General features: G+C 44.3%; 1 long non-coding RNA gene across 1 annotated transcript; it reads right to left on the bottom strand.

Moving 5' to 3' along the window:
- Positions 1–7,735: 7,735 nt before the first annotated feature.
- Positions 7,736–11,677, bottom strand: LOC147369415 (uncharacterized). Its single transcript, XR_015168500.1, has 3 exons — positions 11,386–11,677; positions 8,643–9,134; positions 7,736–7,881 (listed from the first exon to the last, which is right to left on the bottom strand). It is a non-coding gene; the product is annotated as an uncharacterized LOC147369415 (long non-coding RNA).
- Positions 11,678–21,027: the final 9,350 nt, after the last annotated feature.

The following is a 21,027-nucleotide window of genomic DNA, read 5'->3' as shown; positions in this document are numbered from 1 at the left end:
ATGCTCAGGGCTGAGAATTCAGTCGGGGGCCTTATTGACATGGTCCTGACCTACACATGACTACAGAGGCAGGCAAGGGAATAAGCACTGGTCCTTCTCACATTAACACACTTGCTTTCAGAAAACTGTTCTGCTGCATTGGCAACTGCAGCATCTGTGTCATCTTGACCTGCTTGTTCAATCTCAGGCAAAGAAGTGGGATTTAATAGCAGATTAATAGCAAGACACAACAGGATTTGCGTATGGCAGAGAGAACCACAATTTCTATCCTATTTTTATATATTGATACCCAAAAAAAGGCTTTTTCTTTTCTGTTCTTGCTATAGGCTAGATAAGAATCTTCTTAGAGATTGTAATATATCTCTAGAGCTAATAGCAGGATGTATTTTTTTTTCTGGATTTCTTTCCATTTATTTCTCCACAGAAAAGAAATGTTTGTTTCCAAACAAAATGTTTGTTTACTGATCAGTTAGATAGCCCCTGGAAATACTGATGAGCTAGATTATTTTGACCAAGTTGATGACACAGTATTTATCACAGAGGGAAAAAAGATTATTTGGATGTGGCTTCTCTTTAAGAAAATACAGAGAAAATCAAGAAAATACAGTGAAGGGATTCTCAGACATTCATATCGTTTTCCAGGGCTGTAGTCCCCCAAATTTGAGAGGCTCTGACATCAGCTTGATTTTGTTATAGCTGTTCTCAGCCTCCTGTTCAGTGAGTTATATGACTGCTTAATCTTCAATAAATGAAGTAAATTTATTTTCTTGTTAGGAATGTGAGATGCTTTCTGGAATAATGAGTGGTTCCCTGGAGAGACAGAAAATGGCCAGAGGTTCAGAGACTGTGAGTCTAAGAATATAGAAGCCAAGCTTGCCAGCACTATGGAAGGAGGGCACAGGTTAGAGGTGGGAGAGGGTATTAGAGGTCACCAACCACAGTCCAGTGAAGGACAGGGCTCACATTGGAGATGGACCCATCTGGAGACTCTCATCCTTTATTCACCAGACAAACACATTCTGAGAGGTTCCAGGGGCCATTGGCCCCAGTGGGGAATAAGAAAGCCCCCTGTCTTACACAGGAGACAAATAAGGATCTAGAGGATCGCTAATGGGCCACGATCACAAGAGAAATGAGCTCTGGGGGGTGGGAGGAGTGCAGTGAATGACAGAAGGAAGAGAGAATACTTGGATAGACCTCAAAGGGCAAGTGGAAGACAGCTAGGTGAGTAGGGTTCAAGGCATTGCATAGAGACAGGAAGTAGCATCCATGTGCAAAAACATGGGAAAGGAATGGTTCATACTGCAAACTGCTGGTCAGTCTGCCTGGCAGGGTTAGTGGGAACTTAAGGAGTACAGGGGATAAAGGAACCTGAGGGTACCTTTTAAACACTGTGCTATGATTTTATTAGGAAAAAACCAAAGTGCTCAGCTGTTACGTTATGTCTGACTCTTTGCTACCCCATGGACTGCCACCTTCCAGGTTCCTCTGTCCATGGAATTTTTCAGGCAAGAATACCGGAGTGGGTTGCCACTTCCTACTCCAGGGGATCTTCCCAACTCAGGGATCAAACCTGCATCTCCAGCATTGGCAGGCAGATTCTTTATCACTGAACCACCTGGAAAAACCAACAACCCATTCTAGTCTTTCTGGATGAACCTGGAAAAGTTACTGTATCTCTCTGAACCTCGGTTTTCTCATCTGTAATGTGGGGATAACTGCAGCACCCACTTCATAGAGTTGTAAATGCAAAGTCATCAGCACAGTGCTCATAGTCCTGCCCTCATAGATTTCACATCCTAGTAAATGACACATGGGGGCTCCCCTGTGGCTCAGTGGTAAAGAATCTGCCTGCCAATGCAGAAGTCATGGGTTCGATCCCTGGATCAGGAAGATCTCCTGGAGAAGGAAATGGCAATCCACTCCAGTATCTTTGCCTGGAAAATACCATGGACAGAGGAGCTACAGTCCATAGGGTTGCGTAGTAAGACACAACAACAACACACGATACATCTTATCAATCAAGTGACTAGCACAGTTTACATTCTGAAAATATGGTAACTGTTCTCCCTCTTCAAAAAACAAAACTAAACTAAAAACAAACAACAACAACTTTTTTCTCTTCATTATCACATTTCGGCTTTCTGAACAATGTTCTTTCTACCAACTTGTATTTTCTGGGGACTCAAAAGACAACCTTGTGCAAAAGCCAACCAGATTATTCCAGCTTTCCTAAATCATGCCCCAGTGTAAAGATAGTGACTTATGTGACTATTAGAAAGCACATTTATTTCTCTTTCTATTGGCAAATAAAAGACATCCCATGGGGAGAGACATGAATGACATAGAGACAAAACTATTTTCTACAAGGAAACTAACCTCTATAAATTAACAAGGAAATTAAATGGACTGGAAAGATCTTCCTGCGTTCCTGAGTTTTAAGGAAATAGCACGTCCATCTGATACTAACCAAAGTTGTAAATGAAACGTTAGCAAACCAAATCCAGCACTGAGTTTAAAGAGTGAAAACTGCTGTCAGTGCCAGAATGACACCATATTAGGGAATGTATTAATATAACTAATCACATCAACATATGGATACAGAGACAGTTTCCATGGAGCGGTTAAGAGAGAAGCTCTGACTGGAGTGGGTCCAAGAGTGAATTAGATGATGAAGTGGAGACAGCAGTTCCAGAAGAGTATTTCAAGGCTTGCTAAGAACAAACACAGGAAAAAGAGAGATGGGATGGTAGCTTAAGACAAGGCCACAGAACAAAGGCTAATTATGTGTCCAGAGGTGGGGTGGGGTGTTGTCTTTTAAGGTGTCAAATATCAGAACACGCTGGCAGCCTGCAAGAAAGGAGATAATGTAGAGGGAACATGTGAATATTAAGAAAGGAACAAAAAGAGATGAACCATTTGACTATTGATGAGTTAGTTGCATAAGTGGTTAAGAGCTCAGACTCTGGACCCAGAATGATGGGTGTGAATCCTATCCCCATCATTTACTAGCTGTGTGATCTTGCACAAGTTACCTAACCTCTCTGTACCTCACCTATAAAACAATAATGGTGCCTTCAGCATAGAGTTACTATAGGAACTAAATGAACTAATATTTATAAAATGCCTGATGGTGTGTTAAATAAGATAAATAAAATCAACGTTTCCTACTATAGAAAACGTCGTACATATATTTAATACTAATAAACATAGAATAGATATTAAACATCTATTTTATATTACATGTATTATTTATTTTTGACTGGGTATGTAAAAAAGCATGGAAACAAGGAAATCAGAGGATATTAGGTTATTAGTGGACCAGACGAGATCAAGAGTTGCTGATGTCACCTATGTGCACCATTAACAAAATGATGCGTCAGCCAGAAATCCCCAAATTCAATTTCGTGCCAGGATGACCTTGACCATTGTAACACAATGAGGAAGAAGTACGGGGTGGGGGCGGGGGGGAAGGTGAGGGGAGGAGGTACAGCAAAGCAGAGTAGGGCCCAGACGAGGAGAGAGGCCAGGAGAACAGGGTTCAAAACGGAACTTCGGCCTTGCTCTGTGTACTTCAGTATTACTCGAACCTATCGCAACAAAGTGTGTGAATGTAATATTTAGGAACTCCAAAACAAAATTTTAAGTGTGAGATGTTTTCATCAGGGGAAACTGAGTAAAAGGCACATGTAACCTATATGTATCTCAACTGAAATCTCAAACTAAAAAGAGAATAATAAGAAAGAATGTGCTTTAAATCTAATGTTGCATTATTTTTTCACTCTGACTCCAATCACTACTGCAAAGGGGCTCAGACGAGCATGTATTTTACATACAGAAATTAAAATTATGACAAAAGACGCATTTCTTTCTGTACATGTGGTGATGCACAAAGGGAAAGGCTGGCAGACAGGCCCTCTCCTGTCACAGTATCCTTTGCTTTGGGCTTTTCACCATGGTCCCTGGTCTTTCCTAGTTTTTCAGCTCATAATCCTGGTATTTTCAGTGCACCAAGAAGAGGCCCAGCACATCTGCAAAAGAACCCATGAAGCGAGGACAGCCTTGTAACCAAGAACATGGGTTTGGCAAAAGGCAGCCTTGGGTTCAAATCTCTGCTGTCACTGTGTGGCTTTGGCTATGTTAACTTCTTTCTTAACTTTCTTTCCTCCTCAGTAAGAGTTAGATCTTAATAGTACCACCTTATTTGGAAGATTAACTGTCATGGATAACACAGTGGATTGAACAAGAATAATAAACTGATGGCCACCTTCACCAAAACTAAAAATAATAGTTAAGAAACAAAAGAAGTATGATATGCAAGGCTTAAAAGAATAGAGAGTAGACAGAGAGTTATCAATAATATTTTTATTATGTCTAATACTGTGGAAGGAAACTAACAAACTGGACTAGGCAGAGAGGAAAGCGGCACATAAAAGCATCTAGCCAGCCTTCCTTGTGAAATCAAAGTATCAAACAACTAGAAGAAATTTTAGCAATTCAGAGTTCTTTTTTTTTAAATGTGGAACTAAGGCCTAAGAAGGGCAGCAGTTTGTGCAAGGAGACGTGGCAGTTAGTGTCAGAGTCGGGACTAGATCTACTTTCTGACGCAAATCCTAATTCTTGGCCATTAGATGTCTCTTCTTCCTCCATTTGATACCTAAGAGGGATTTTCCAATGTGCCAACCAAAGTCAGGATTTCCTCTTTTTTTGTTTGTGGTTTTAGGGATTTGAAGGAGGAAATGAGGGTCACTGAGATGGGAAGAAAGGAAGAAGTCATGAGAACCAGGAGAGGCATCAGGGTACCCTCTGTGGCTAAACAGAATTTTGCATTCTAGCTGTTTTGATGGTTCCAGAAAGTATCTGCAAAGGCAGAGAAGCACTGCAGAAGACATCTACACAAAGGCGGCTGCTCTTGATGTTCTGAAACTAGCAGAGGTTCAGAATTAATTTGCTGCTTCTCTGGTCCCAGGTGACAGCACTGCTGGAAGCCTGAATGAAGTTCAGCAAATTAATCTTGCATATTTTATGGGTTCTGAGTGCTGTATACACAGCATTCCTGATGTTGATTTCTGTCTCAGTCAGCGCAGGTTGGGGGCGGCGGTGGGGGAGGGTGGTGGATTTGTTTTATAATGACTTCAATTACAGATAACTATTATACTCAGAATCACACATCAGCTAACCAGAATATGATACTACACTAGCAGATGAAGGCCAAGGTTGCTCAGAACACACTTTTAACTCAAAGCTGATGATAAAACAGCTCCATTTCCAGAGAAAGTTCTGCTCCTCCTGTGCTTTCCTGTTGGGTCCCATCCCTGCTCAGGATTTGGAATCATGCAGAAATGACAGCACTGCTTATGCCCCTTTCCAGCTTCCTTTTTGGGAATGAGCAACATTTGAATACTTCTGTTTGATGTGAAAAGTTGAGTGGAGAGAAATGACCCAGCAATCCTGACACCCTCAAAACGAATCCCCAGTTTTGTACAGCATCCTGGGAAGATGCCTAAGTACCAAGCCCAGAAACAACAGGGGGCGCTGTAGAGACAAAGGGCCATCAGGCATCCATCCAGACTGCCCGAGTCATGAAGGCCTTTCACTGTCACACTGGGGCCCCTGGAAGCCAGGCCCTGCCTACTCAAGCCAGCAGTGTGTGTGTCGCCAGGGCAGTGCTCTAACATAACAATTTGTGAGAGATCAGTATGTCCAGCGAGCTGTGGTGCCACAGTGTGGGCTGGGAGCACCACAGCTGGAGAGGACCAGGTGCAAGCCAAGCCTGACCTCTTATTAACCTCTTCTCAACAGGTCTAGAGAAAACTGAGCCCTCCTCCAGATCTCAGAGAACTGGAGTCTCATCTCAGACAAGCAGCAGACATCAGTGCTCTCAGTTCAGGGATTAAATTTAGAAACCCATTATTTCTATTTTCTTACTCGTTCCTCACATTCGACTCTCTGAAAAGGCAAAATGTTTATGAACTTGTTCTTACAGTAACATCTTCTGGCTCTTACATTTCCCACAAAATCCTATCTTGAATAACACCATATGGTTGGGTTCTCTTTTACAAACTCACCCCACTAACGATGGTTTGCAGTAAAGCAGAGAAGCATGGAGGCACTCAAAGATGTGTACATCTGCCCCCGCCGCATGTCCACTTGCCTAGGTTTGACCCACAGCACATCTCCGTCTAACACCTGTCAGTCTTCGTGTGTCTGGTCCTGCCCAGAGTTCAGGATTTTGGGGCCCTGGCATGAACCCATCACACTAATGTGATTTTTATTTTTATAAAGAGAAGCCATGTGTTGTGGATATTTGTGGGGACCCCCCCAGAGACCACCAAGTTTACATTCTCCACTGACTTATGACTATAAAGCAAAGTGACCCAAAAAAAAAAAAACAAAACCCTCCGATTATTGCAATGCAAACCCCACTTAATGTAAGTCCCTCTGGCAAACTCCCAGCTATTTCTCCAACTCTTCCCTCTTCTCTGAAACCTGCTGGTCTGGTCAGACACAGCTGCCTCTTCCCCCTGGTCTGGGCCAGTGGTCACCACACCCTCCCAACTTCAGAAGCAGAGCACAGTGCTTTCTAACTTCCCAAAGCACTGCTGTGATGTTAACAAGGCAGTGCAGGTTCCCAGAAGCATAACTTCTTCCTGAAAGGTAACTCTGTTCTCCCTGAGCTAAGATGCATGGACTCTATCTCATGCACGATGCCTATCCCAGCTGGTCCTTGCCTGTCTCCAGCCTGTCCCAGGTGGCAGAGCCCAACTCACTGCCTTCAGTAGGAAGCTCCAAGCATCTTCACACCCATAACCTCCCCAACACTCTCTTCTCTCCTGACACCGAATTAAAGAAGTCCTTCCACACTCTCACCTAACACCAGCGTCTTTCCTCCTCTAGAATTAATCCTCAGGTTGACTATTTCTTCAGGAGGAAACCTCTAAGTGTACCCTGGAAAAGAAAGTCAGGATAGTCATAAGAGGTATATTTGGCAACATGTAGCCTTTTACTGGGCTTCCCTCGTGGCTCAGATGGTAAAGAATCTGCCCGCATTGCAGGAGACCCAGATTCAACTCCTGGGTCAGAAAGATCCCCCAGAGAAGGGAATGGCAACCCACTCTAGTACTCTTGCCTGGAGAATACCATGGACAGAGTAGCCTGGCAGGCTACAGCCCATGGGGTCAGAAAGAGCTGGACACGACTGCGACTAAGCACACACGTTACTAGATGAAAGGACAGCATGAGACGCACCAAGGGTCCCATGCGCCCTGTCCAAGCCTGATCCCAGTCCTCTTCCCCACTTTGCCTCACCAGAAGGAGAGGCACTGATGCCTGTGTCCCTGCCCCTGTTCTGGCTGGAGCTATCCTTCCTCTGTGAGCAGATGTTAGAGTGAGAAGATTGTGTTTTCTAAGAACAGGCATGAGCAGGCCACATCAAGAGGTTTAAGAGCAAGGTAAAATGAAATAAAATAGGTCTCTGCCTCTTTGGGGACAAGACATACTGCCGGCTGCCTTCTGAGAACAAAGCACTTCCAACCTCAGTCTACAGCACTTCCGTTGAGCTCTCTGCTGCATGTGGGGCTTCCCCCAGGAAAATGAGGGGTTATTATTGCCCTACATCTGCATGACTGAAAGGGGCTCACCAAAGAGACAGTCCTCCAGGAAGGTCAGGGATTCAGTTCCAAAAACAAACTGCAGCATTCATCCAGAAAGGTTCAAACTGCCTTCAACTTCACAAATGGTAGAATTTCTAGCTTCTAAAACAAGTTTAGTGACTGCCAGACTTCCTGCTGCCTTCAGATGACACTCTCAATGCTATCACATAGAGATCCCAACACGGGCGTTTCGAGGTTCTTTAATCCAAATGGGTTGCTGGAAATGCAGCTGGGTGTTAAAAAAAAAAAAATGAGGTCACAAGATGGCAGGAACAGGTATTAAAGTGTAGTTTTTGGTAAATTGAAGCCTTTAAGTAAAAACAGTATAATAAATCTGATGGCCCAGTTTGGTAATCATGTCATGATGTATGTAAGTCAAACATTATGCTGCATACTTGAAATTTACACAGTGCTGTATGTCAATCATATCTCAATAAAACTAGGATAATAGAAAAAACAGGATTCATTGATGTTACAAATATTAGGAAGATGCTCACTTAAACACAGGGGAGAGTCAAATCTCATTATCGGACCACACAACTCTGTGATTTGGGCCAAGAACCACCCTGTGACATCCACTTCTCCTTCCCCTGGACTACCACACCCCCTGGGCAGTAGCTAGGTATAGTTGTGGCCTCTGAGAATCCCAATGCCTTGCCCAGACCCGGCTGCCACTTCTAAGTGGCTGCCACCCTCTGAGTATTTCCTGGGGTGCTCAAAATGGCACCGGGATTATGGAGTCAGCACGGCTCTGTATGTTCTCACAGGGGTCCAGAACAATGCCCCTTGGTTGCCTCCTTTAGACACATCTCTGGCTCACCACAGAACTTAGTCATTCATCAAACAGAGACCTGAACCAAGAGATGAACAAGGGAAAAAGCCCTTGACATCTGAAGTCTGCCCTGCCTGGTTCCTTCTGCCTTCAGGGTGCGTTCTCTCCATGAGGCTCCTCAGCCCCTCAGGAAGAGGGAATTTTAGCCAATTACTTACCAATCTAGCAGCCACGTTGATATGAGACTGACAGTCAGGGGACATTAAGCTCCCATGCTCCATGGACACATCTCATATACAACACACCAGCATGGAGGGTGGGGCTGCTGCGTTGGCCCCGTGTAGTCATCTGAAATGTGTCAAGCTCAATGATCCCCCACTTGCTGTTGTGACCATTTCTATATCTTCCCAACCCAGGGATCAAGGCTGCATTTCCTGCATTGCAGGCAAATTCTTTACCATCTGAGCCACCAGGGAAGCCCATTTCTACCTCAGAATATGACACAGTGACACATGCTGGCTGAACAGGCTGTTTTTTAATAGAGAAGTCCAAAACACTTGCAAGAGAGATGGCTGATTGCTGGATGTCCCTTCTGCCAAGAGTTAGCATTGCTTTCCTCAGGATCCTTTGGCCGAGCGATGGGGGCAGGAATCAAGCCATTCTTCCCTTCTACTGACTCTCCGGGGGACTTCCACTTACATGGTGGCTGCCTTAGGAAGAGATAAGTAAGACTCTACTCAGAGTGACCTCAGCACAATGAGCTCACAAGCCCTCTCCCGCACCGACCTTAACATGCCCAAACTGGAACATGTCTATTTATTCAGATATCTCTTGCATTTCTTAAGCCCCAGTGGTACCATATCACATGAAGTCCCAGCCTAAGGGAAAAGGGAAAATAAGAAACACAGACAAAACCTCACAAACATATTTAAACATCAGGAAGACATCTTCAAGAGAAGCAAGCAACTTTCAGCACAGCCAGAATGTTCTCCTTCACACTAGAAGTAGCCACTGTCCTGGGCGTGTGGTTCCAGGCCCAGCTTCATCCAGTTCTTTGGTAAACCAAATGAATTTGAGTTTGAATTTAATTTGACCCCTTTCATTTACAGATCAAGGTGCCCTTCAGCACCTCCCAGGGTTGACAAGGAAATGAGCTGATGAGGTATAATCTTTCAATTAAAAAAAGTACATATGGGAACATATGTTAGCTCTCTTACATCAACAATCTCCAATGTGACCATGAAATGATTATTTCCTATTTTCTCCTCAAATGCTCCATGAGGTAACTACCAACAGGAGTGGTAGGCTGTGAGGGTGGAAATCAGACCTGAGCACAGCAAACACCCTCTTCCTTTGCCTTTCTCGCCAATGTCACTACATTTATTGATGGAGTAATTGGAAAGTTTGGCTTGGAGCCAAGTGTTGCCTTCTGAATGAAGGGCAGGGGGTAGAGGAGTCATAAAATGTTAATTGCAGCATGCAAGCTCAGGGCCACCTGCCCCCTGCTCCTGTGTTGCATCAATCACTGCAGCCTCTAGTCCACCCAACAGATGAGGCTTCCCTAGTAGACACCCAGAAGAGGAATAATAAATGTTGACCTCCCCTGGTGCCAACAGCTCCTGACTACATAATCAACATTTATAATATGGGCATGAAGTTATTTCCAAGCTCTGGAAACTCCATTTTCCAGACTGAGAAAATGAGTGCAGAATGAAGCAGTGGCCAGGATCCGCCAGCCAACAGTACCACAAGGCAGACACCCCATCTATCACTGAGGAATCCCCAGCCTGCTGCCCTGGCACTGAGCAGAAGCACAGTGATTGTCTGGGGAGACTCCTTTCTGACCACAGACTGCATCACCCCTCTCCTACACCCACTGACATGTGCAGGTGAACACAGAGACTCAGAAACACACATATACACACATACATGCACACTCACATACACACACATAGACATATTTCTGTTCATAACAAGGTTTGGAGCTAGAATTACCATTATTTCTTTTGTCAGTTAGATACTCCCTTTTGCTGGTGAAAATAAAGCTGTTTATACCAGTAGGACTCTGCTGTTTCACTAAATTTCTCAGTTGCATCTCAAGAGTCATTGAGAGCTTTTCTAGGCCCATGTCTTCATTTGAAAGGTGGGGAAACTGAGGCCCAGATGGGGAGGGGGCTGCTTAAGTGAATGAGTGATGATCAGGAATGAATCTGGTCCTTTGTCTTCTAAGCTAAATGGTCCCGAGTTCCTCCGGGCTATTACTTTACAGCCACCGCCCACCAAGACTAACTCTATAATGAAAGTGGCTGCCATTTACTGAGTGTCCCCTTCCTGCCAGGCATGGAACTGGGCCTTCGACACACATGAGCTCTAATCTCACTGTTGATACTTCAGGGTACATGATGATTATCACCCACATCTTAGAACTGAAGGAATCAAAGTTCAGGGAGACAGAAGGTGCAATGTGACCCCTGAAAGGAACAATACTCAATTATAGTTGTCTGGTAAAATGGCAAGTTGATTATTTCCCCAGTAGCCAAGCCAAGCTGTGCCCCTGGAGCCCTTTGCCCCGACTGTGGCTCCTCACATGGCCTCAGAGCTGGCCGCGCCTCCACCACCCACCTGCTGCTCCCTGTGGCCTTCATCAATGCTGCTCTCCACTCTACACACCAAGCCTCCATCACAGCTGCCCTCTGCCTCTTCCGATCTCAACTCTTTCCGCTTCGGGACTCTTCCTCTTTCATCAGACTTCTGACTATCCCTCTGATTCTTTTAACCCTTGTGCCCACACTGGTCAGGACAGCTTCTCTCCTGGCTAGTCTGTCCTGTTCCTCATTCAGAGCCTACTAAGCATTCACTCCTCATATTTTTGCAGTTGACTCTAAACACAGGCAGTATCTTGGCCTTAAAATTATGCCCATGAGTGTTCTGCTGCTGCTGCTTTCAAGAAGAAAAGCTTACCTTCCTTCCTCCTGAGCATGGGCTGGACTTAAGTGACTGGCTCCTTACAAAGAGAAGAGAGACGAAGTGACAGCATGCCATTTCGGAGATTAGAACAGTGAGGGAAGCCATGCCGTGCGAAGCCTGAAGGAGATGGTACCACGGCAGTTTCTGGACGACAGCTGCATGAATGAGCCTGGAAGAGGAACCTCCAGCCCCAGTCACGTTTCACTGACTTCTGCCCTGGCCCACAGCATGATTCGAAAGACACCAAACCAGAAGCACCCAGCTAAATTGCTCCTGAATTCCTAACCCACAAAACCTGTGAGATAAACATTCATTGCTTTAAACTGCTAGTTTGAATAACAACATAGGCCTTAATTGGGCTTCCTCATGGCTCAGCTGGTAAAGAATCCGCCTGCAATGTGGGAGACCTGAGTTCGATCCCTGGGTTGGGAAGATCCCCTGGAGGAGGGTATGGCAACCCATTCCAGTATTCTTGCCAAGAGAATCCTCATGGACAGAGGAGCTTGGAGGGCTACAGTCCATGGGGTCACAAGAGTCAGACATGACTGAGTGACTAACCACAGCACCTAGGCCTTACCTGGCAGGAAGAGGCTCATCCCACAATGACAATCAGATATAGCAGGTGGGCTACCTTATTTGTTTTCCTTAATTATTCTCCATGCTGCCCCCTTAATCGAAAACTGGCCTACACTTCTCCCTCCCCAGAGTCCTTCTTTGCCAGGTGCCCATTGATTCCAAGGTTTAAGTTAATGGGTATTTTCAGACTAACCTTTGCTGTTAGTTCCATTTGCCTAAAAAGCAAACAAACTAATGAGAAGTAAAAGAAAAATGACAAAATCACCAAAGATTCGGTGTACTTGTCTGACATGAACATATGCTGCTGCAAAATGATGTATGCAGCTATTGTGTGCATGCTAAGTCGCTTCAGTTGTGTCCAATTCTTTGTGACCCCATGGACTGAATGAAGCCCAGCAGTCTCCTCTGGTTCTTCTGGAGAACCAGGCAAGAATACTGGAGGGGGTTGCCATTTCCTTCTCCAGGGGATCTTCCTGACCCAGGGATCAAACCTGCATCTCCCGTGGCTCCTGAATTGTAGCGGATTCTTCACCACTAAGCCACCAGGAAAGCCCCATGCAGCTACAGCACCAAAGAAAATGTTCAATTGCTTTGTTCTTGGTCTCTAACTTTGAGCTACAAGAGATTTTCCAGTCCAATGAAATGCAAACTGACATTAAAAACATGTCAGAGAGGTGACAGAGACAAAAGACCTAAATGTCTGAAAATTGAGTCCAATTCTCAGGAGTGTGCCCCTTACCCCATGTGGACAAATTATTTGAAACATCTATACAGGGATAAAATCCTAAAACAATAGACACAGAAATCCTCTTTGGGTTATTTGGTGGCCATGGAATTTTACTGAATAGAAGTTGCTTTAATGAAGTGGACTTAGAAACTCTGTTGGGAATTTCAAGGCTTTTATCATGGGACTACTATTATGATAAGACAGAGTGAGTGTTCTTTAGGCCATGTACATGGCAGGAAGATGGACATGGTATTTTCTCTCTCATCCCCTTTGCTCGTCTTGTCCCATCCCCGTGTCGCACTCCCTTCTCTGGCTGTTAAGCCACTCCAGTCCTCTCAGAAGAATGAGGGACAGGTTTCATTACTCATGACAGGTCTATCACTGTGCAACCAAAGTTTTATCCTTTGCTTATTTGTGGCATGCTAACCAAGTCTTCAAATTGCCTAGGAACAACATCATTTCTAACCTTTGGAAATGGCCAAGAAAATAAAGTTGAGCTTTCTAGCTATTTTACAAATAGCCCATTGCAAATAGCTTTGGTTGCAGGCTCCATCATTGCTCATCCATGCTCCATTAAATTCCCCACTCTGCCTGCCCCTGAGTGAACAGCCAATAATTATGTGCATCTTCAGAAAATCAGAACACCAGGTAGGAGCTGATCTTCTCACCTTCAGAATCACCAGGCTTAAGCCCCTTCTCATAATAGGGCTCCATTGAGAACATTGTCTGGATAGAAAGCTAAGCCTCTGCAGTGTGACAAAAACCAAGTCCTGGGCTACCTAGATGGAAGGCTGTCCCATAAAAGAGGTGACATCATTTAAAGTAAGACATGGCTAGAGGTGGTCATGTGGAGTGGATAAAAACAAGCCTTAATTAGAGACAAAAATGAGCCTGCTGGGTTTGCTTTAGAAATTACAGATAAGGGAATTTCAAAATATAGGCTGTATGGGCTTCCACTCACCAATTCCACTGACTAAATGGATTTCTGAAGCAGCCAACTGGAAATGTAATCTGTATTTCAAGAAAGCAAAATCAGCTTTCATCCATCAAATTTGGTGATTTAGTGTTTCCACACATGCTAAAGCATGAAAAAGAATAAAATAATTTGAGATCAAAACCTGAAAACAAACAAGGGGATGAAAGCAAAAACAACTGGAACACTTCTCCTTGTCCCAAGCTTCAACAAGCTCTAGGATCTAGTGGTGCGACTTCCATTTTGTTTCATCATCTGTAAAATGCAGATAGTAATAAAATATTAATAAAATCTTCTTCCTTATCAGATTATTGTGAAGATACTATTCAATATAAAATCACACATTAGAATGATTCCTCGCACATAGGAAGCACTCAAAAAATATCAGCTATTGTTGTTGATGTTACTTATATCCTCCCATTCTGTCTCTGCAAGCGAAGACACCTGGGAAAGCCTCACCACAAGCATAGTGTTGCTCGGTGAGCAGGGGGTCTGCACATCGGAATGAAGCCAATGTTTACTGGCATCAGCCAAGATGCATTGGCTGTATGCACCTATCCGCTTCTTCATTACATGGATGTTACACCCTAACTGCCCAAGGGGTCACACTGGAGATTAGCAAAATCAACTGAACAACAGCAGAGATAACAGTTTTCATTATTTTTTCTAATGACACTTTTTATTAATCTTTAACACTGTTCTTTTAAACAAGAATATGATCCTACTTATGTTCAAGGGCTACTTCAATGTAGATATGATTTCCATATCAATTACAGGGGGTGAACCTACTTTCTCTGAAATATCCTAACATATATACTGCTGATCAGATCAAAGGTTCCTGACTAGTGGTGGTTTAGTTGCTAAATTGTGTCTGACTCTTTGCAACCCCATGGACTGTAGCCCACTAGGCTCCTCTGTCCATGGGATTCTCCAGGTAAGAATACTGGAGTGGGGTGCCATTTCCTTCCCCAGGCTAGTACTGTCAGAGATCTTTCCACGTGTACCATTAGGTATTCACAACAAAACTCTGAGATAGGTACTAGGCTGACAAGGCCCAGCTACATCCATTAACTTACCAGAGGACCAGAACTGGTAAGACAGAGAGTGGGGATGTATTGTTTTGTTTGTTTTTTGAGTCATAATTCAATCTAAATGCAGAAGCCCCTCTAGACATTTTAAGTAGAGGGATTAAATATGATGAGCTAAATTACAACATTGTTGGGAGAGCTGGAGGAGCAAAGAGGGGTTCATGCTATGATCCAAAGATAAACTATAGGGAGTAACTGCCCCCCTATCCCCACGCCCCACCCAGAGCCCATCCTTTTTTGATCCATGGCCCTTAACCCTTGAGCTGCCAGTACAGCTAACTCAGGAGCTCATAGACCTCCTTGGCCACTGGCTGATGCCACTGCTACCAGTTCTAGATAAAGAAGTCCATTTCTCCCTGCCTGCACCTAAGTACTCAAGCATTCTCCCACTGGAAGAACATAAAGGAGATCTTCACTGGAAAATGTAGTTTACTGACTTTTCACCCCTATGGAACAGAGGAACAGGTTCCTATGAGTAGAATTCAGGGGGCCCACAAACCTGGATGAGAGAAAATAATTACATCATCATTTTCACTAATTTCTTACTGAAACTTAACATATCTTTAAACTGTGAGCCCAGGTAACTATCCACAGAAAAACTGATAGTACAGTAATATATTTACCTATAGAACACACAGGTATATTTATATAACATTACGGTTGATGGAATTCCAGTTGAGCTATTTCAAATCCTAAAAGATGATGCTGTGAAAGTGCTTCACTCAATATGCCAGCAAATTTGGGAAACACAGCAGTGGCCATGGGACTGGAAAAGGTCAGTTTTCATTCCAGTCCCAAAGAAGGCAATGCCAAAGAATGCTCGAAGTACCGCACAATTGCACTCATCTCACACACTAGCAAAGTAATGCTCAAAATTCTCCAAGCCAGGCTTCAGCAATATGTGAACTGTGAACTTTCAGATGTTCAAGTTAGTTTTAGAAAAGGCAGAGGAACCAGAGATCAAATTGCCAATATCCGCTGGATCATCAAAAAAGCAAGAGAGTTCCAGAAAACATCTATTTCTGCTTTATTGACTATGCCAAAGGTTTTGACTGTGTGGATCACAGTAAACTGTGGAAAATTCTGATAGAGATGGGAATATCAGACCATCTGACCTGCCTCTTGAGAAATCTGTATGCAGGTCAGGAAGCAACAGTTAGAACTGGCCATGGAACAACAGACTGGTTCCAAACAGGAAAAGGAGTACGTCAAGGCTGTATATTGTCACCCTGCTTATTCAACTTATATGCAAAGTACATCAGGAGAAATGCTGGGCTAGAAGAAGCACAAGCTGGAATCCAGTTTGCCAGGAGAAATATCAATAACCTCAGATATGCAGATGATACCACCCTTATGGCAGAAAGTGAAGAACTAAAGATCCTCTTGATGAAAGTGAAAGTGGAGAGTGAAAAAGTTGGCTTAAAGCTCAACATTCAGAAAATGAAGATCATGGCATCTGGTCCCATCACTTCATGGCAAATAGATGGGGAAACAGTGGAAATAGTGGCTGACTTTATTTTGGGGGGCTCCAAAATCACTGCAGATGGTGACTGCAGCCATGAAATTAAAAGATGCTTACTCCTTAGAAGGAAAGTTATGACCAACCTAGATAGCATATTGAAAAGCAGAGACATTACTTTGCCAACAAAGGTCCATCTAGTCAAGGCTATGGTTTTTCCAGTGGTCATGCATGGATGTGAGAGTTGGACTATAAAGAAAGCTGAGCGCCGAAGAATTGATGTTTTTGAACTGTGGTGTTGGAGAAGACTCTTGAGAGTCCCTTGGACTGCAAGGAGATCCAACCAGTCCATCCTAAAGGAAATCAGTCCTAAGTGTTCATTGGAAGGACTGATGCTGAAGCTGAAACTCCAATACTTTGGCCACCTGATGTGAAGAACTGACTCATTTGAAAAGACGCTAATGGTGGGAAAGATCGAAGGCAGGAGGGAGAAGGGGATGACAGAGGATGAGATGGTTGGATGGCATCACCGACTCAATGGCCATGAGTTTGGGTAAACTCTGGGTGTTGGTGATGGACAGGGAGGCCTGGTGTGCTGCGGTCCATGGGGTTGCAAAGAGTCGGACACAACTGAGCGACTGAAGTGAACTGCACGGCTGATATATTTCAATAGTGCATCCCATGTAAAAATCAGTGGCTATTTGATTCATTCCTACATCTCACTATTTAAGGCATTAATAAAGAAGTATATGTATTACTATACCACAATTTATTATTTTATAGTTTCACAGCCAATATAATTTGTTTACTATGAAATCTTATTTTTTTTTTTATTTTAATCATTTAAAAATCAATGTTTGAAAAGAAGTTCATGGGCTTCACCAGATGATGAAGGGTTTGGAGTGCAGCAACATTATTTACCCATGTCCAGAAGGACATAGCTGATTCCTAGCAGCAGAGAGAATCTGAAATCTGAACCCCTATCTATCAGACTCCATCAACCCTGATTTAATCATCACACACTACTGGGCTTTGAGAGTAACAGTAATCCTTTTTTGTATGTGGAATACCATCAACAACCTGAAGGTTCCTGGGAATATTCTTGGCATTGATACAGTCTTGAGAATCCCCAGCAAGCACTGGAGGAGTAGTTTTTTCATCCAAAAGACCAGTCCTTTTCAGGGAGGGGAGTCGTCTTTCATCATCTTTGAAGAATTTCGCTCTATTTTCCCACACACATTGCCTTTTCAGTTGCAAAGTGCCTTTCAGGTGACTTCATTAAGACATCTCAGAAATACAGAGCTGACTCCTGTTTTCGTCAGGCAGAGTAATGACATGTACAAAAACTAAAGGTTTGGTGTGCTTAGAGGGAGAAATAAAGATGTCATCTTAAGACTTTTTCCATGAAACATCCAAGTCAAAAGGCACCTGTGTGGTGCTTTCTCTTCCAACAGGGCTTCCATCTGTGAGTATGGCTAAAAATATGAATGGCCTGTTTGTCCTCATGTATCTGAGAATGACATAAATAGAAGAGACCTCATTTAACAGATAAACAGGCCAAAAGAAACACTGTGTCACGGTTAAGGGCTCAACTGTACAGTCAAAAGGACTTGGTTTGAACCCAATTTCTCATCCTACTTGTATAACAAACCCTGCTCAGAGAATCACTTCATCACAGGTTCATCAACTATAAAGTGACAGGGGCCAGGTGTGGGGATTTACTTCTCAAGACATTTTCTTTTTTTATAACAAATGAGATAAAGTATGAGCTGATTAGCATCCACAATGATTATTAACACAAAAGAGACAAGATTACTCAAGATCGTTAACATATGGTAGAGAGACAGGTTTAAGACCCGGGCTACTGGCTTTTTCTGCAGTGCTCCTTTATGCATGAAGACTTTTCTATGTGACAATTTTCTATCCTCGAGGACTTGGCTGGGCAGCTGGTGAACTGCGTGGCACGTTTTTAGCTTATCCCTAGAGAAGGAAAGAAGTAAAACCACCTTTTATGTTTATGGAACAAGCAGAGACCTCATAAGCAACCAGTTGCTCCTTCCATCCCCAGAAACTGAAAGAGTAACAGCACACCAGCCGAAGACAGACTTGAGGGGAGCTTTTAATCTCCTGCGTGTGTGTGTTCAGTCACTTCAGTCCTGTCTGATTCTTTGAGACCCTACGGAGCCCACCAGGCTCCTCTGTCCATAGGATTCTCCCAGGCAAGAATATTGGAATGGGTTGCCATTTCCTTCTCCAGGGGATCTTCCTGACCTGGGGACCAAATTTGCACCTGCCTGCATTTCCTGCATTGCAGGCAGATTCTTTACCCACTGAGCCACCTGGGAAGCCCCAGGTATCGGTTACTTGTATTAAAAAATAATAATAATATACCTCTATGCACTTGACCTTAGTAATCAGATTTTGGACTCTAAGCTCCCTCTGACAAACTGGCCCTTATCTTTTCACATCTCCATGATCCATTTGCAGCACCTGCTCAGCCAAGGCTTGTGTTCAAATCATAATCATCTTGGCAAACTCATTTCCAGGTGACTCAACAGAGATTTGAGAGGTGACATGTTCACAAATTGTCCTGTCACTCACCTGGGGCTCCCTTTACCACCCCCTTGGCTGGTCAGGCTTAGAGAAGAGCACCTCCAACAAAGACCAGGGCCTCGGGGACTCACAGTACAGGGGACAGACAGCACAGGCCACAAACTGACAAATCCAGGCTTCTGGGGAGCATCAGGCAGGAGGGCTGATCTTCATGGAAGAGGGAGTTAGGGAGAGCTGCCTGGGGGGAATTATGCTGAGGAGCAGCTCAGCAGGTGCAGAAAAGGATAAAAGCCAGACAAAGGAGACAGCCTACAGAAAGGCCCAGGGGTGAGAGTAAGACTGGGTTCGAGAAAAGAACAATTCTATGAGATTCTGTGATTGGTGGACAGTCAGTAATCTTTTTACTTAATACTCTGATACCAGAAAGAATTTGTTTATTCTATGCTGAGATGGATCCAGCCTTTTTCAGAGCAGAAGAATTGCTTTTGCAGACTTCCAGCAGTGATGAGCTGGAGAAGGCAATGGCACCCCACTCCAGTACTCTTGCCTGGAAAATCCCATGGATGGAGGAGCCTGGTAGGCTGCAGTCCATGGGGTCGCTAAGAGTAGGACACGACTGAGCAACTTCACTTTCACTTTTCACTTTCATGCATCGGACAAGGAAATGGCAACCCACTCCAGGGTTCTTGCCTGGAGAATCCCGGGGACAGGGGAGCCTGGTGGGCTGCCGACTATGGAGTCACACAGAGTCGGACACGACTGAAGCAACTTAGCAGCAGCAGCAGCAGCAGCGATGAGCACTCCACAGCTGCTGAGGCTTGTGTGAAGCATAGCAAGGGCCTTAAAAGAGACCCACCAGGCTGGGCCGGGCAGCAGGGTAGACTCTCAGTACACTTACCACCCAATGAGAATGAATCAGGCAGGAAAAAGACAATATTCCCTCTGATACAGCCACCAAGACACTTCCCAATAGAGGGTCTGACCAGAGGTGGGACTGAATTTCCCCCAGGCATTCCACTTACTCTCTCAAGTTCTTGATAGCCAAGGGCAAGAGAATAAGTCAGCATTAGGGTTCAGTTTTTATTGATTCAGCCTATTGTGGCAATCATTCCAGTTTTCCTGGGACTCGGGACTTCAGAACATGGGAAGAAAGGTGGTAGGAGGGTGCCAGATAAACCAGAAAGAGGTGGTCACCCTAGTTCAACCTACGACAAATGCACCTATTCTGTGCTGGGCTCCTAGGGCCTAAAAATACGGAGATGGATAAAACACAGTTCCTGCCCTCAAGAATTTCACGGCATAAGGGAAAGCAAACGGGCAACCAAAACAAGTCCTGGGCCCAAAGCGTAACCCTGTTTCATTAAGTGGCGAATTCAAAGAAATGAGTTCAACGATTAAAATTAAAACACAGTTCTAATTTCTACTCATGCCTCTCACCATATCACAGGAGATCCAGTTTACCATCCACACTCCCCTTTTTTTGTTAATCCCCCTTTCATCTCATCTCATCTCCAAATTCCTCTAAACCTCAATGTAGTTGAGCCTCTGGGGCCATCCTTGCACCTAGCTCCCTCCCCAAGGTTTCCTGGCACCCCAAATGCAGGTGTCTTCTGCCTTCTCCCTTCCCTAAACATGTAGCACCATTTCCCAACTAGAAGCGGCTGCTGGAACAAAGCTTTCTCCTGGGTCATTTCAGAAAGGCCAGAGACCCCAATAACTCCAGAGCTGCAGTCTTCTTGGCCCAGAGAGGAGCAGAGAGATTGTTTTCTCATGTGATTGCTTTTCTTGCAAAAAATTCTCCACCTCATTTCACTCACATAAGCAGATCATTTCCAACTGCTCTGAAAAGGGCTGTGCTGAGGGCAATGTGTGTACAGGGAGGTGTGCAGCCGCAGAGGTGGGCATTAAGCTCAAGAACAAAGCAGAAACTTGGTCGCTGGAACCAAGTCAGGCTTGTCCTGCATATTGGGCTTTCTTACTGTTTTAAACCCAGAGGAACTGTGTGTTGGGGTGCAAGTATGGCATGGGGTCAAGGCCGGGGCTGGGGGGTTTGAAATGAGGCTTTAAGGCTGCATCCATCCAACTCACTAGCAAATGAGGTTATACACAAAGTGAAATGCACAAACCAATCCCTTGGTCCTCTATTCTCTGATCCACTTAAGAACAATAGCTTCTTACAGGGGAATCAGGGGTAGGGGATAGTTAGGTCTGCAGGGGGCCATCCATTTGGTCACCAGAAATGTGGGTTAATTCTGTCCCT

This window comes from Bos grunniens, chromosome 7 (genome assembly GCF_055505025.1).
Source record: "Bos grunniens cultivar Pamir isolate PY7600 chromosome 7, Bosgru_T2T1.0, whole genome shotgun sequence".
Classification (NCBI taxonomy): Eukaryota; Metazoa; Chordata; class Mammalia; order Artiodactyla; family Bovidae; genus Bos; species Bos grunniens.
The sequence above is the reverse complement of the archived record's forward strand: the minus strand, read 5'-3'. Positions and strand labels throughout refer to the sequence as shown.